General features: G+C 40.4%; 1 protein-coding gene across 5 annotated transcripts in view; it reads right to left on the reverse strand.

The window, feature by feature from the left end:
- The window catches only part of AGFG1 (ArfGAP with FG repeats 1), a 65,504-nt gene that overhangs the window by 25,040 nt on the left and 27,045 nt on the right, over positions 1-13,419 (reverse strand). The window lies entirely within an intron of this gene.

Raw genomic sequence — 13,419 nt, forward strand, 5'->3', positions numbered from 1 at the left:
GGGTAGAAAATTTTACAGCCACTTTACCAAATATGCAGCCCAACATCATTAGTCATATGAAAATGCAAACTGAAACACGGAGACCCCACAACACATACTACTAGAATGTCTAAAAACAAAACGACTGACCATATATCATGTATTACAAGAAAGTGGAGCAAGTGGAACTCTCAAGAATATAAAATGCCATAGCCACTTTGGGGGAGAGTTGGCAGTTTCTTGTTTCTTTAATCAATAAAATAAATAAATAAATAAATATTTTATTTATTTATTTTTAGAGAGAGGGGAAAGGAAGAAGAAAGGGAGAGAACCGTCGATGTGTGGTTGCTTCTCACGTGCCCCCCACTGGGGACCCAGCCCACAACCCAGGCATGTGCCCTGCCTGGGAATTGAACTGGAGACCCACAGGCTGCCACTGAATCACTGAGCCACACGAGCCAGGGCAAGAATTGGCAGTTTCTTAAAAGTTATCTACCACATGACCCTGCCATCCCATTCTAAGTAGCTACTCAAGAAAAATTAATGGCCATGTCCACACTCATCTTTGTACACAAATGCTCACAGCAGCTTTACTGATAATACCTCCAAACTAGGAAAAATCCAACATCTATCAACAAGCAAATGTTTAGGTAAATTCTGAAATATACAAGTAGGAGACTCACTGGTAGTAAAAAAGAACTATGGATACAAGCAAGCACATAAATAACCTTAAGATAATTATGCTGACTGGCAGAAATCAAACAGCCACCCCCCAAAATACACACTACATGATTCCATTCATTGAGCTCTTTAGAAAATGTACACTTACCCACAGTAATGGAAAGCAGATCAAACAGCTACATACGAAAACTCTTGAGGATGATGAGAAAGTGCTATCTTATTGTTGTGACCAGGCTTCACAAGTGTCAAAACTCAACAAATTAGACGCTTTAAATATGCACAAGTTCCTATAATTAATTATTCCTCAGTAAAGCTATGAAAAACACATCCACGGTTTCCAAAATTGTATTATTTTAAAGAGTAACAATGAAAACACTGAAAAATATAGTATCTAGCTTCCAAAAGCTTGAAAGAAATCTGAGAACTCAGAGGAAGAAACAGTGTCCTCCTGGACCTCACCTGCTCACCGAAGTGGGAACGGGAGCAGGGAACAGGACCCGGCCCCTTCCTCACCTATCATGTGCCAAGCGTGTTCCAAAACAACATGGTTCTCATGGTGCCTCCTGCTCCAGGCTCAGGACAGACACTATCAAGCCATCCAGGCAGAAACAGGTGACACCCGCCAGGCCTTAGAGTAAGACACTATCTCACTACAAAAACATTTCAGCGGCAACACCAGAGAAGAGCAGGCCCCCAGGAATGGTAATGCAACTAACTCACTGCCAGATACACTATGACCTTGAGGGGGCCCAGCTTCTGCAATAAATATGTAGCTACTTAAAAAGAACCACATGGGACTACCCTCTAGCAAAACCCTGACTAATAACTCTACTGAAATATAATTTTAAAAGATCTATGGTTTTATAATTACATTCATAAAGGGAAAACTGGAAGTTTCTAATTCTTCTATTTAAAAAATTCCCAAACAAGACAACAAGTGACATGGTGGTCATTTGCCCAAAGCTGAAGAGTTATGAACTGTAACTGACAGAATCAGTTCAGGAGACTAAATGCCATAAACATTTAGTCTTTACATTCCAAAACTCCTATGAACTACCACGTACAAATTTCTAAACTAAGAACAATTAATGACTAAACAATAATAATAAGCATACAAATAAAAAGAAAATGGGTAGAAGACAAACCATAAAGCTACTGTCTTGGCACTTACCACAGTGCTACACAATAAGAAGGAGTGCTTGATGGTAAACTTTATAGGTGTTTGACACAGTAGCCTGCAGGATTCGCTCCAAGTTCTGTACTGACTGCAGTAACTCTGCTCCTGCCCTCGGACAGGCCAAACTGCTGAGGAAAGCCACAAAAACGAGCTGCTTGGATCCACTACAAATTAATGCTGTCTCACCATCAAAGTCCCTTCACAATCTTAGCCAGCTCTTATTTCTAGCTTTGTTACCCCACAATGGCTATTTCTAGGTTGTTCAAAATCCTAAATCTTTCCTGCCACTCTCCACAGTGGGCTCCAAACGTGCCATTCTTCACTTCCTGCCCTTATTTCAGGGCCAAAACTTAGTACCTCTGAACTCAGCTTAAGCACCCTGCAGGTACTGTGTGGCAGACAGCTACTTTAGTACTCTTCAAAACTTCCTTCCAGGTCCATCAGAAAAAGTACAGCTATTGTTAATATAAAGAGGAGAGTCTGTGCAACATTGATGCAACCTGGCAGCCAAGGAGAGTGGACTGGAATGCAGATGCGTGAACAATGATGACTTTACTGTACTGGTCAGTAGGGGCAGTAGATACCATGGAGTGAGCATGTGTACTGTGTGGCCATGGCAGTCACAATAACTGAGAGAGTACAGCAACAAATCCGCATCAAATTCGGCAGTAAGCTTGAACTTCCCTCCTTGGAAACTATTCTGATGATTCAGAAGGCCACGGCTACGGGCAACTGGTGACTGGCAGCTTCATGACAATGCATGCACTCATGCATCGTGTCTCGTGTAGTTTTTTGGTGAAACATCAAATCACCCAGGTGACTCAGACACCCTACAGATCAGATTTGGTGCCCTGCGACTTCTGGCTTTTTCCAAAACTGAAATCATCTTTAAAAAGGAAGAGATTTCAGACTGTTGATGAGATTCAGGAAAATACAATAAGGCAGCTGATGGCGACTGGAAGAACTGTGTGAGGTCCCAAGGTACCTACTATGAAAAGGACTGAGGTGTCACTGTCCTGTGTTCAATGGTTCTTGTATCTTATATCTCCAATAAATGTCTATTTTTCATATTACATGGCTGGATACTTTCTGGAGAGACCATAGAGCTTTCAGTATTTCTGAAATTTACTTAGCCACTAAACCTATTATTGGGCAAGGTTCATTGAACAGTGACAGTGTTCCACGAACTCATCTAGGATAATGTCCAGGTCTCTATAGCGACTTGTGGCCAATTCACATTGTAGTGCTTGAAAGGTTTGCTTCTGTCCCACCACTCTACTAAAATTGCTCTTTCAGGTCTGTACATTTGCGGATAGGAAAGTATCAAGTTCTGTTTTCTGAGGGTTTTTTTCTTAAATAACAAACACCAACTGAAAAGAGAGAGCTTTTCAAGGTTGAAGGAGGGGAACAGAGTCAATCCAGTAAAACTGCAGGCAGCACTTAGCACTTAGATTGAGATCATGAATATTTAAAATGAACTAGTCAGAATGATGTGTTTCCTTCCAGTGTCATCTGGCTGTTTAGGGACAAAGTAGGCAGAGTGTTTGGCTTTAATGAAGTAAGATAATGGCAAGAGTTAAAAGGGAGTGATTAGAACAGACCATGGAGTCTAGGTAGGTTCAGAAAAATGAAAACATGATGAGATGCTGGACAACAAAGAAGCTTCACTTTAGTGGACTAGCGGTCCTGACAGCTGTCCCCAAACTGTAGGAGTTAGAAAGAGTTAGAGGGAATGAGCTGGGAAGAGAGAGGCAGTAGTGGTCAGAGAAAAGGGCGTTTGAACTTGAAATCTGAGAAGTGATACAGTCATTGATAAAGTCTAAAACAGGATGAAAGCTCATTGGAAATAGAAGGTCAAGGAATTCAGGAAACTGATTTATTAATGATGATAATCACAAGGAGTATATGGACACTGGGACTGGCAGAAGTGATTAACAATAGTGGCAAGATCTACAGTGAATGAGGGGAGCTGACTGGTGTATGACTGTAGCAAGACATAGCAAGTGATACAATCTATCTACTTGAGGAGCACGGGGATGGGGGACTAGAAAGATCAATGATGACCAAGATACCTAAAAACCATCATCTGAAAGGGCTGCCCACATGAAGGAATTAGTTATGATGACCTCTTTGAGGGAGGTAGACAATCAGTCCTAATTATGGAATAACACAGTGGTTGGGATAATTACGAACCTGGACTGGGGAACAAGACTGCCTGAATCTGAATTACAACTCTGTTTAATAATAATACCCACCTCATAGTAATGTTGGAAGGACTGAGTTATATATGTTTTGCACTCAAAACAGGTATATGGAATGAACTTTATATGGCATTAGTTATTACTACTTTTGGACCTGTCTCTTAAGTGGTTTGCGGTAGGTTACAGAGCAATGAAGGAATCGAGGACTGGGAAGCAGATGTCTCACCGGGAACACAGGCCACGAGGTTCCCCTCATTCCAGCTGCAGACAGAATCCAAGTGGTCCTGACAGAACAACCTCTCTCCTCTGAACTTCTACAGCCCTTTGTATCTCTCTCGTGAAACTCATTACAAACTGCCTTATATTACAATTACTGAACATGTATCTCATTTACTTCTGAATTCCCTACAATGCTTAAAACAAGGATTGGTAATACTCAAAAACAGATCTTACAGAGGAATTAAAAATACAATTACACACCAGCCAAGAGAATTCATGAAATTGTGAGAATAATCTTTTCCTTATTCTAGTGCTAATCCATTCCATGATCACAATTGTAATAGCCACCAACAGAATCTAAAATATCTTAAAGTGTATTTATCAGTCAGGATCACCATAGGAAAACAGCTGGCACACTCAATCTCCGTAAAGTTCAATAAGGAGACTGTTTACGATGCACAAGCAGGCTGTGAGGAAATCACAAGTGAGTGCAGTATCCCAGGGTTGGTCACAGCAGGGCCTACCAGCACCCACTGGCAGTGAAGGGATCCAGGAGAGGAAGAGGTCAGCAGACTCTTAAACAAAAGCTACTTAACGGGGCTGGGTCTTTCTACGGAAGGATGCCGGCCAGGCTGCTGACGTCCTGCAGTGAAGTGAAGAAAGTAGCGAACCTCTCCCTCCTCCTTCCTTTCTCTGATCTGCTGACAATGTCCACCCCCCAACTGAACCCAACCAGAAGCCAGGAGGAAGAAAGCCCATTTGTGTATCAGGATAAACCAGCCGCCTGGAGCCACAGTATGGTAAGAGCTTGAGCTACAAGGGCAAATGGAAGATATCCAACACAACACCCAAATCCTAACACATATATGCAGTGCAAGCAATTTAGCAAACTCAATGACGAACATCAAAAATAGGAAACAGCCATACCAATTCTCAATTACAAATAAAAAGGCAGAAAACAGTGTTGTATCATGTTTGAGAAGCCAAATAGGTTAAGTATAATGATAATACAAACTTTGTGATCCTCTCAGGAACAGCAAAATAGAGCAAAAATTGCTGGAATGGATATTTACATTTATTCATGCAAACCCTTATTTTCATAAATAGGACACAAAGAATAAATGATGTGGCATGACTGCTTGCAACCTCTAGCTACAAAGATATAAAATTATGGAAAGGACAGAAACATGCTCTGCAGATCACTAAGAAACCAGAGTCTTTGTGAACCAGGAACATAAATGGATATACAGATTACCGGATTTATAAAATATCAAATCCAATTTGTTTAATCCTGGTGGTTTTTTTTTAATTTAAACACAAACAACCTTATAATGGCTTCCTTATTAGCATAATAATCACGTTCTTCAACATAGCCCACTGGGTGCCATAGGATTCAAACCTCTGATGAACTCTCCAAACTCATTTCGTATCATCGCCCCTCTCTCCAGCCACAGGCCTCCTCAGAAAGTCTTCCCCGACCACCCCATCCAGAGGGGCAACATTTCCCGCACCAAATTTCACACTGCTGTGAGAAACATCTTTCTGTTGCCTCCCATATGCACCCCGGCCACGGAATCAAACCGGCAACCTAAGTATGTGCCCTGCCTGACCAGAGAGCAAACTAGCAACCTTTTGGTTTACAGAATGATGCCCCAACACAGCCACACTGGCCAGAGCTGATTCAGCACAATGTGTATTGTCAGTGTCTGACATAGTAGACAGTAGTAAATATCTGGTGCATGAGTGAAAGCAACTTCCTAACAGTCCTCAAATATATGTTATATACAGTACAAATATCTTTTTCCTTTGTTCCATTTAAAATAATACTACTGACCTAGAACATTTACCAACTTACCAACTTACTCATGCAGAAGTAATATATTAACTAATCCAAATTCTTATCATATACAAGCCAGAGGTTAGCAAATTACACCTCATGGGTTAAATCTGGCCTAAGGTCTGTGTTTGCAGCTAAAGTTCAGTTAGAACACAACCACGCTCGTCTATTTCTCTGGCTGCTTTGCCGGGTGATTACTACATGAGACTGTATGGTCCACGAATCCTAGTATTTATTATCTGACCCTTCACAGGAAAAGTTTGCCTACCTGCCTTACCTGCAACCACAGACTGAGTTACTATGATGCCATCCTAGTATCTAAGAATAGTAACAATTTAAATAGGATTATAAATGAAAGCCTGCTTTAGAGGATGGTTATATAATGTTCATGAAGAGTAACAGAGAGAAGAGCATAAAATGAAAGAAGCCTTTCCCTAGGGGAAGAACTTTCAAGAGTGAGAGCCACTGAGGGACGGTTTATTACACATAACTATTATTATTCCCTTGAGAATAAAGGAGAAAAAGTACCAGGGAAGATTAACAGGTATTTAACACTTGTTTTCTAAATAACTGATAACTCCAAAGAAATAGAAAAGATAAAGAAAGCAAATATTTAGAACACTAGACAGAAACGAAGCACTGGAAATGCCAATAAATAAACTTACCTGCACGTGTCTGTGGGTTGTGAAGGAGACCAGCAACTCTAATTAAGACACCTATCATAGAGGCCGAGTAAAAGCAGTGTACACAGTTCAGCCCATCCCCATCCTTATTTCACTGTCTCTATGCCAGACAGAACTGTGACCCACTTAGGGTGCAAAGACCAAACTCCAGCCACACCAGGCCCAATACAACCAGTTGAGGGAAGCATACAGCAACACTCGAAGAATACAAGACAAACCCAGGCTGCAAACAGGAAGCCATCTGGGACCTAGGTGATCTAGTACCTGTTCCCAAAGCTTTCTCTCCACAACTCCCCCAAACACACAGTTCACCACTCTGGCTTTTCACACTCCATCCAATCCCTGCTCTTGCCCTCTTAGTACAATTTTTCCTGTTTATTCGTTGGACAGCATATGGCCCAATTACATACTGCCTTTTCTTTCAAATGATTCATCACTTAAATCCAGTCTCTGTGAGCCTTAATTCAGTTCCTTAAGAGAGGATCTGATTAGTCCCAGGCCCCCAGAATTGGTGTCCATTCCTGGTCCAATCGGCTGTGTGTTTAGTGGTTCCCAGGGCAGGGAGCCTTTCCCCCTTTCTTCCTTAGGCAAGGAGCATGAGCTTAGTTAGCACCTCCCAACCCTAAAAACACATCTGTTCATGAACACACTTTGCAAATTACCTTACTTCTGAAGTCTGAGTAGTTTAAGAAAAACTATCAGTTGTCCTGCTTTCTCAAACCAAGGTGTCATCTGTAAATTATCCTATGTGGGTAACAAACACCTGGCTTTGCCTTTTAATTTTGTGATGCCTTTAACAAGTTTCCATGTTTTAACTAGTTATTTATCAATTTGTACTTTTTGATTTCTTCCACAACTTTTAGTCTATGAAGTGTTTACACATTTAAGTGTTCAATACATAATCAGCTACATTTTCTGTTTATAGCAATCATTTCTGTTTTTTTGTTGGCCACTCTCAAGTATATCTCTTTAAACAATATAATTTAGTTTTGCCTGTTTTCTTTCTTACAAAATTATTTGTTTTACAGAAAAGTTGCAAGAGTAGTAGATAAAAGTCCCATACTAGCTTTACTCACAGCCTCTAATGTTCACATTCTCTCAAGACAGACAAAATTTTTTCCAAACCATTTAAACTGACATGAAACTCTACCCACAAATGTTTACTTCCTAAATAGAAGGATGTTCTTTTACATAACCACAGCTAAATGATCAAAATCAGGAAATCATTTTATGATATCTAGTCCACAGACTATTATTATTATCTAATGCACAGCCAACTTTCTTGATAATACCCTGTATAGCAAGAAGAAAAGGTTCTCCCAGTACAGAATGCACACCTGTCTGGTCTCCTGACTCTCATTTAATCTGGAACAGTTCCTTGGCCTGTCTTCATCTTTTGTGACCTTGATGTCTTTGAAGAGTACAGGCCAGTTATTTTGTACTATGTTTCCTAATTTAGGTTTCCTCTTGATTAAATTCATGCAGTGCCTTTGTGGGGGGTGGACCACTTAAGTTTTGCTGTCTCCTTCTCAGTGCATCACATCAGGAGGCACATGATGTCCGCCTGTCCCACTTCTGGTGATGCCAATTGAGATTACTTGGTTAAAATGGCCTGTGCCAGATTTCTCCACAGTAATCACTAGCTTTCCTTTGACGATTAAGAAGTACTGCGTAGGGAGATACTTTGAAACTATTTTCTGTATTTTTATGCCTTCCTTTATGACTTTAAAATTTCAACTTTACATTTTTTCTGAATTTTATTTTGGTACATACCATGTCAGTTAACATTCTAAGCAACTCCATTTATTGAATAACCAATTCCTCCCACACTGAAGTACCGAACTTCATTGATTTTATAATAACTGATATACACATTTAATATATATATATGTTACAGTATATCTAGTCTATAGATCTGTGTCTATTCTTGTACTAGTTTCATACTGATGTAACTACTATAAATTTATATTGCACATCATCGCCTATATAGACATTGTTTAGTATCTAAGTAGAGCCAATCCTATTTACTCTTCATTTTACAAATTATTTCCAGCTAAGTTTTACTTCTTTGATCTTTTAGATGAACTTTAAAATCGTTTTCTTAAAAAAAAAAAAGTCCCACCAATGTTTTGGATCCAATTCTTGTAAACTTCATCTGTGAGGCCTCTTCAAGCAAAGCACTTCCATTCCCAAAGACAATATGAATCTGACAGGTAAGCTTGCAAGAAGGGAAAATTAACCAAAGCTTTATATTTCTTTCTTGCCACAGAGAAAGTTTTATATTTTCCAGAATACACCTAGAACAAAAGAGGACCTGAGCAAGGGAGAAGAATGGGCCAACTAGCCTGATCACTTCCTAAAGAACTGAGTATTAAGAACAGATCTACTTACTTGTCTTGATATGAAGTAAGAACTGCCTGTGGATTAGCCAGGGTTTAGGGATAGCATCAATACCAGTGTACCACCTCTAACATGAACACTACTCATTCACTTCCTAGGTCAACCTAAAGCTTCATGAGAGTAATCGATACCACTGACATTCTATTGTCTGGCTGTCCTGGTAACTAAAGGCATGCACTTACCAGGTGGGTGACTAAGGTTGAGAATGCAGCCTTCTGGCTGAAAAACCGAGACTAAGTGGCCTGAAAGTAAAACAAGCCTCTGACATAAATCTGATCTATACCACATTCTACGTAAGTCATAATTAGGAGAAGAAACATTTAGTTTTCTCTGAACTTTTCTCATATACTTTGCAAATATATGGGTGGATTATGAGTTAATTTAAAAAGAGAAAAAATATGCAGATAAAGTTCTTTGAAGTAAAAATGAGATATGCACAAGAGGTGAGTTTTAAAGTTTCCAAAACATAACCTCATTTAAAGGAGGCAATTTGAGCATCAATAAGAATAACTGCATCTGACTGAAACATATCAAATAAACAATTTCATTATTTTGAAAACAGTTAAATATTCAGCACAACAAATAGCTTTGTTTATGTGCACTATATCTACTGATATTTATTAGTTCTAATGTACTTAAATAACAATAAAATTAGTGCATGTTAATGTAAATAAATAACTTTTACATATAAAAATAAGTTTTAATTTTTATTTTTCAATTACAGTTGACATTCAATATTATATGTTTCAAGTGTACAGCAAAGCAGACATTTATGTAGCTTGAGAAGTGATCCCCTGAAAGTATAGCACCTCCGAGAGTATACGTAGTTATTACAATATTACTGACTATGCTCCCTATGTTGTACTTTACGATCTCATGCCTATTTTGTAGCTGCCAATTTGTACTTCGTAATCCCTTCATCTTTTTCATCCAGTCCCCAACACCCTCCCACCTGGTAACAATCTGTTCTGTATGTCTATGAGGTTGTTTCTGTTTTGTTTCTTTACTTGTTTTTTAGATTCCATATATAAGTAAATGGTATGGTATTTGTCTTTCTCTGAATGCTTATTTCACTTAGTATAACATCTTCTAGGTCCATCCATGCTATCACAAATGCTAAAATTTCAGTCTTTTTTTAAGGTTGAGTAATATTCTAGGGTGGAGAATAAGTAAACTTCCAGTAATTCATATGGAAAATAATACAAGAATTAATAAATTGTAATACAACAATAAACTCCAGCCCCAGCTGATGTAGCTCAGTGGACTGAGCACAGCTGAGCACTTTGGCCTGCAAACCAAAGTGTCACCAGTTCAATTCGCAGTCAGGGCACATGCCTGGGTTGTGGGCCGGGTCCCCAGCGAGGGGTGCACAGGAAGCAACTACACACTGATGTCTCTCTCCCTCTCTTTCTTCCTGCCTTCCCCTCTCACTAAGAATAAATAAACATACTTTCTTCTTTAAAAGGAATAAATAAACGCCATGTTTCACATAAAGCTACCCCTGCCCTACCCAATATGCACCACATCTCCATCCAACACTTATCAATGGGCACTGTGGTCTTGTTCTCTTATCCACTCAGTCACCCAATGTCTTTTGACTGGAATATTTAATTCATTTACATATAAAGTAATTATTGATAGGCATGTAATTCTTGCCATTTAATTATTAATATTTTTACTTTTATTTTTCTTCTTAAAGAAGTTCCTTCAACATTTCTTGTAATATTGGCTTAGTGGTGTTGAACTCCTTTAGCTTTTTCTTGTCTAGGAAGCTCTTGATCTCCACTTTGATTCTAAATGATAGCCTGGCTGGGTAGAGTAATCTTGGTTATAGGTTCTTGCTTTCAATCCTTGTGAATATTTCATGCCAATCCCTTCTGGCCTGCAAAGTTTCTGTTGAGTAATCAGCAGACAGTCAGACAGGAGCTCCCCTGTAGGAAACTAACTGCTTTTCTCTTGCTACTTTTAAGACTGTCTTCAACTGTTGGCATTTTGATTATGATGTATCTTGGTGTGGGGATCTTTGGGTTCACCTTCTCTGGGACTCTCTGCGCTTCCTGGATTTGTATGTGTATTTCCTTTGCCAGGATAAAGTTTTATTTATTGTCATTATTTCTTCAAATAGGTTTTCGATCCCTTGTTCTCTTTCTGGTAATCAATAGGATGCAAATGTTGTTACACTTGATATTGTCTCGGGGGTCCCTTAAACTAGTCTCATTTGGTGGGGGGGGGTATTTTTTTTTTTTTTTTGCTGTTCTGATTGGTTGTCTTCGGTTACTTTGTCTTCCTAATTGCTTATTTCATCCTCTGCATCATCTAACCTGCTGTTGACTCCATCTAATATATTCATTTCAGTTACTGTATTCATTTCTTACAGGTTCTTTTTTAGTCTCTATTTTTTTGTTTACTATCTCCTTGTTGAAGCTCTGAGTTCATCTACTCTTGCCCTTAGTTCATTGAGCATCCTTATAAACCAATGTTTTGAATTCTGTAATTCTGCAACTGGTAGCTTGCCTCCATTTTTTAGTTCTTTTTCTGAAGGCTTGTTCTATTCTTTCATTTGGGACGTATTTGTTTGTTTCCCCATTTTGGTTGCGTCCCTGTGTCTGTTTCTACGAATATATATATTAGGCAGATCTGCTACATCTCCAAGTCTTGGCAGAGTGACCTTATGTACTTAGGTGTCCTGTAGGGTTCAGTGGCACAGTCTCCTTGCTCACCTGAGCCAAGTGCTCCAGTCGTATCCCTTGTATCGGTTGAGGGTACCCTCCTGTTATAGTAGAGCCTTGATCGTTGTTGGCACCTCAGTGGGTGGAACTGACCCTCAGACTGACTCACTGTGAGAACTAGCCATGACTACAGCTAGTGAGCTGTTGTGTGGGCACTGACTCTACGGAGTAGGATTTGCTTTAGCAGGGCTCTGGTACCTGCTGAGTCCACCCTTTGGGTATGTCCCTTGTGGAGCTAATTGGGTGATATTCTGGTGTGCTCAAAGGCTTGTCACCAGGTATGCTGGTTCTGGGACTTTTTGGAAGAGACTGTGGTGCAAGCCTAGGTCAGCTGCTGCCTGTGCCCAGCCCAGAGGTACCTGGTAGAAGCTACAAAGTGATCTTTAGTTGGCAGCTGCCTATGCTGGGCATGGAGGTAGCTGGGAGAGGCTATGCTGTGAACTGAAAACAGCTGCCACTAGTGCAGGCTGGGGGCCACTTAGCAACAAAAGTACAGGGCACACTGAAGCCAGCTGCTGCATTTTGGGGGATTGTGGACCCTGAAGGGATTTTAAGGAGCCCTTGGTATGCACCAAGGACAACCACTCGTGAATAATAGCCACTTAAAAAGGTTCGAGCCTGTGCGCAAGTTGGGTAGTGCAGGTTCTCAGTGTGGAGTGTTTGATGGAGATTCAGATATGGTGCCTGCATGTTGGGTTGGGAGAGGGATCAACAAAAGAACAAGGTGTCCACTTCCCAGTTCTGTGGGCCAAAGGCTTGACAAAGGAACAAAATGGCAGAGGGAGCTGCCCCTCCAGGCCTGGCCCTGAAGCCAAACAGTTCAATTCTTCCCTGTATATTCCTGGCAGTTCTTCAAGCAGCTGTCCAGCTAGCAGCTAGAATTCAGATCAAAGCAGGAGTTCAGAGCAAGCGTGTCCTTCAGTGACTAAGTACGTATACAGGCCCTTTAAGAGGATGCCTGGGTTTCCAAGAGCTCTCCATCTGACCAAGAGGGAATCCCTGCTGATTTTCACAGCCAGATATTGTTGGGACTCCTCTTCCTGGCACTGGTGGTCCAAGCCGGGGATCCCAGTACAGGGCTGGTACCCCTCACTCTGGGGAAACCTCCTCGGCTGAGGCATTCCTCTGGATTACCACCTCCTATGGGTGTAGGACCAGCCCGTTTCACGTCTCTGCCCCTCCCACCCATCTCAACATGGCTTCTTCTCTATAACCTTAGTTACAAGCTATGTTCAGCGAGTCTTCAGGTGGCTCCCCAGGGTGCTTGTTCTGTAATTTAGCTGTAATTTGCTGTGGTTGTGGAAGGGTGGGCACAGTGTTTACCTACTCCACCATCTTGACCAAAAGGCTCAAAAACAGCTGTATTTTCTAAAACAAAACAATTACTGAGAACAATGGCATTGTTTTACATGAAAATTTCATTACTCTCTGGTTAAAGAGAAGACAACTGATTTCTCATCAGCTTCTGCATTTTTATGTTACATAGTTTCTGGAAAATTCCACTGTATACTCA

This window comes from Artibeus jamaicensis, unplaced genomic scaffold (assembly GCF_021234435.1).
Source record: "Artibeus jamaicensis isolate MK-2021 breed Jamaican fruit bat unplaced genomic scaffold, CSHL_Jam_final contig_1015, whole genome shotgun sequence".
In the NCBI taxonomy this organism is placed as follows: domain Eukaryota; kingdom Metazoa; phylum Chordata; class Mammalia; order Chiroptera; family Phyllostomidae; genus Artibeus; species Artibeus jamaicensis.